The sequence below is a fragment of the Ovis canadensis genome, chromosome 24, assembly GCF_042477335.2.
Source record: "Ovis canadensis isolate MfBH-ARS-UI-01 breed Bighorn chromosome 24, ARS-UI_OviCan_v2, whole genome shotgun sequence".
In the NCBI taxonomy this organism is placed as follows: domain Eukaryota; kingdom Metazoa; phylum Chordata; class Mammalia; order Artiodactyla; family Bovidae; genus Ovis; species Ovis canadensis.
The window spans coordinates 54,478,111-54,482,123 of record NC_091268.1 but is presented as its reverse complement, the minus strand read 5'-3'; the positions used below and the strand labels follow the sequence as shown (position 1 = coordinate 54,482,123).

Sequence of the window (4,013 nt, the reverse complement as noted above, 5' to 3'; positions counted from 1 at the left end):
GGGTTTGAATCCGCGATCCGGGCTTTCGGTCTAGCCCGGAGTTCTGTTTATAAACACACGGCGCTGGCCACCGGCGAGGGGTGAACCCTAAAGGTGGTGGGGTCAGAGGTCAGAGGTCGGCGGGAGCGCCGGCTAGGAGACCCATCCGTTCGCCTTCTCGGGCCGCTGGCCGTGCGGCGTGGCTGGCCCAGCTGCCGTACCGGGGTCTGGGACGGCCCGGGGGGAGGGGGGCGCCACGTGGTGCGCACGTGGTCCTGCCTGGCGCCGCGGCCGCCCCTCCCCCACAGCGCGGGCGGCCCCGGCGCCCCCTAGCGGCTGGCGGGGGCGGGGCGCCGCGCCGCAGTCGCGCCTGCGCACAATGCGTCACGACGCGCCTTCCGGTGTGCGCTGTGGGCGGGCCACGCCCGTTACGTTGTCGTGAGGCCGGCGGTGCGTCCGCTGGGACGCACGTGTGGGGCTGGCGGGGGCTCAGGGCCCCGCCCTGGCCTGAGAGGAGACCTCGGGCCGCTGGGTTGTGATGACGCCGGGGGAGAGTGTGCGCCGGCTGGACGCTGCCCGGCGTCAGTTTGTGTTCCCCAGGGCCCGGTGCCTGCAGCTGCGGTGTGAATGCTCGGTCAGATCAGTAAACGGAGGGCGGGTTAATCATTATTCAGGAAATGCTGATTCAGATTTTTCTGTCACTTCACCTGCTTTTTGTAAGTTTTATTTATGGGATTGTGCGTAAAAAGCTCGGGCTTCCCTTGGTGGCTCTGCGGTAAAGAATCGGCCTGCCAATCCAGGAGACGCAGGTTCGATCCCTGGGTAAGGAAGATCCCCTGGAGAAGGAAATGGTAACCCACTCCAGGATTCTTTGCCTGGAGAATCCCATGGACAGAGGAGCCTGGCGGGCTGCAGTCCATGGGGTCACAAAGAGTTGAGCACGACTGAGCGGCTAAACAAAAACATGCAAACCAGTTTGGCTCAGAGTCAGCACTGAGGGCTTCCCTGGCGGCTCAGATGGTGAAGAGTCAGGAAGATTCCCAGGAGAAGAGAATGGCAACCCACTCCAGGATTCTTTCCTGGAGAATTCCATGGACAGAGGACCCTGGTGGGCTACAGTCCATGGGGTCACAAACAGTTGGACGTGCCGGGACTTCTGACACTTAGCCCTGAGCCTATGGTAGTTACTGTTATGGCTGTTGCCTTTTATTTTTTGTCCTTTTGAGTTTATTCTGTTAAGTGTAAAAAATTTGAGCTGCACCTTACCAAGATTAAAAAGACTTTCCCCCTTTTCTGCCGTTTTATCCTAAAGACTCATAATTGCCACTGCTGGTTGTTTGTACAATTGTTTCTCAGAAGTTTACCCACTTCTGTGTTTTTGAAATATCAGAGTATGTGCCAGGACACTGCCCCAGGTCCTAAAGAAGATGGATCCCACCTTGGTAAGAGAAAAGCTAAAGGTGATTTCTTACAAAGGAAATCAGGAAGTACTTACCCTGAAGGTCAGGCCGATGGCACCTGTGTAACAGCTGGCGGGCGAAGAGTGCGTATTTACACACGAACACTTATTATAAACTACTAACACAATGCGTGTGCAGCGCCCTTTCGCAGACGCGCAGCTTTTAGGCAACAGGCAGTTTTCCCACAGTTTGGCGTGGCGTGTGCGTGCTCGGTTGCATCCCTCTCTTTGGGACCCCGGGAACTGTAGTCCAGGCTCTGTGCATGGAATTTTCCGGGCAGGAACACTAGAGCAGGTTTCCCCATTTCCTTCTCCAGGGGGTCTTCGCGGCCCCGGGATCAAACCCTCTTCTCTTGCATCCCTTGCGTGGGCAGGCAGATTCTCCACCACTTGTGCCTCCTGCAAATCTGAGCTTGGTGCTTGCTTCCTCCAAGGCCTCTGCTTGGCTGAGAGAGGTGTCTTCCCGTCGTCACGTGCTCGTCCTTCTATGCGTGTCTGCGTTCTGACCTCCTCTGCCAACGGCACCAGTCTCACAGGGCTACCCTGGTGACTTCGCTTTGCCTTACCTCTGCAGAGGCCTCGTCTGCAGAGGTCATGCTGTGAGGAGCTGGGGGTTAGGGCATCCACATATGAATTCAGAGGGGACACAGTTCAGCCATCACAAACCCCCAGTTTACAGATGAGGAGGCTGAAGTGGAGAAAGGCCACGTCACTTGCATGGAACCATGTAGCTGATAAGGAACAAGCCAGGACTCACCCAGGGAGCCTTACTCCCTGCTGTTGGACTGAACGTGTGTGCCACCCGCCCTGCCCCCCACCCCCAGATTCTTTTGCTGAAACACTAATCAGCCAGGTCATGAGGGTCCTCACCGTTGGGGTTGGCACCCTTACAGGAAGAGACGCAACAGCGATATTTCTCACCCTGCTCCCACCCCCGCCCACGTGAGGAGGAGGAGAGAAAGCAGCTGTCGACAGAGCCGGGGGCAGGTTCTCACCAGACAGCCGATAAACTGACACCTTGGCCGTGGGCATCCTCACCTCCACACCGTCAGGTAAATGGCTGTTGTCTACGCCACCCAGTGCATGGTATTTTTGTTAGAGCAGCTGAGCTGACGTAAGACACTCCCACCGTCAACCCCTGCTCTAGCGCCTCGGAGAACTTGCCGGAAACACTGCCGTGGCACCCTAGGGCCACAGTTGACCATGTCGTCGCTTCCCACCTGCAGACACAGGGCCAGGCACCCGGCCTGAGTTCCCAAGGGTGCTCCTGTGCTGATGGGGGCTTGGCAGTCATCAGAAGAATGAAGGGAAAGGGCCCAGGGCAGGGACACCTCCCAGGACAGCCTTCTTCTACCTCCGTCCACCCCACCCCGTTCACCCCGGGAACAAACTCAGCCCCAGGAAGCGCCCAGCCCGGTGGGCTCCAGATGGGCAGTGGTTTCCAGGCCTGGGTGGGCCAGGTTGCTCTCCTTCCTATTTAATGGCCCCCTCCCCCCACCGCGACTGGTCCCCTTCCTCGCACGTCGCAAGCCCACCTCACTCGTGTCGTCACAGGAGGCCCTGCTCAGCCTGCCCACAGCCTGGCTGAGCCTGGCCAGGCATCACATCCCAATCCCCAGGCCTGGAGGCGGAGTCATCAGGCCACCTCCTGGAGTCAGCCCCTCTCCGACCCTGCCTCCTGTTTCCTGCTGGGTTTCACAGGAGAAGGGCTTCCCTGGTGGCTCAATTGGTAACAAATCTGCCTGCAATGCGGGAGACCTGGGTTCAATCCCTGGATCAGGAAGATTCCCTGGGGGAGGGCACGGCAAACCCACTCCAGTGTACTTGCCTGGAGAATCCACGGACAGAGGAGCCTGGGGGCTACAGTGGGGCTGCACGGAAGTGACTTTCACAGGAGAAACCGGGTCTGCGGCCACTGCGCTTGGCGAAGCCTGGACGCTGCACGCCCAGCCGCAGCCCTGCGATCAAAGGTCCGGGCCCTGGAGCCTGCGCGGTGGTCTGTTGGAACCTCGGGGTAGGTCCCTATTTATCTCTCCCTTTAGTGCCTCTGAGGCCAGAAAAGGAGTCAAACAAAACCTCTTTTCTAAGCCAAAGGGACTTTCTAGAGAGCGAGAGGAAGAGCTAAGCCAAGTCTCCCGGCCCCTCTCACCAGTGTAACACAAGTTGCCTGCCTGGGCCTCCCAGACTCACCGATGGGAACAGGAGTGCCCCGGAGAGGGGTCCAGACCAAGACCCATCGCCTTGGTGAGCCCAGAAGGCTGCAGCAGGGGAGCCAGCAAGGGATCCTGGCCTGCGTGCACACGCCCCCCCCCCCGCCCCCCCCCACCACCACCACCACCTTGATTTATTTAAAAAACCAACATGACCCAATTAAATGGCGTGGTTTTTTTTAAGTAGACACGCGCTCGGAGGGTGGGAGAGAGAAACAGAGCCCATCTTTCTCCGACGCCACCTGAATCTCAGCCCCTTTGTCCGCTTCCCCTGCTGCTGCCAGCTGCCTGAACCCACAGTGAGAAAGAACCCGAGGCGTAAGGAGCAATGCGCCTGCCTCACGCCTCTGTGAGCAGAAGGTGGG

At 58.8% G+C, this 4,013-nt stretch overlaps 1 long non-coding RNA gene across 2 annotated transcripts; it reads left to right on the top strand.

Moving 5' to 3' along the window:
• Positions 1–395: 395 nt before the first annotated feature.
• On the top strand, positions 396–3,808 carry LOC138428710 (uncharacterized). 2 transcript variants are annotated; one of them, XR_011252550.1, is made up of 4 exons: positions 396–695; positions 2,332–2,490; positions 2,993–3,452; positions 3,591–3,808. It is a non-coding gene; the product is annotated as an uncharacterized lncRNA (long non-coding RNA). The 2 variants fall into 2 exon arrangements; XR_011252551.1 differs by having other exon boundaries at positions 420–695; positions 3,527–3,808.
• The last annotated feature ends 205 nt before the right edge of the window (positions 3,809–4,013 follow it).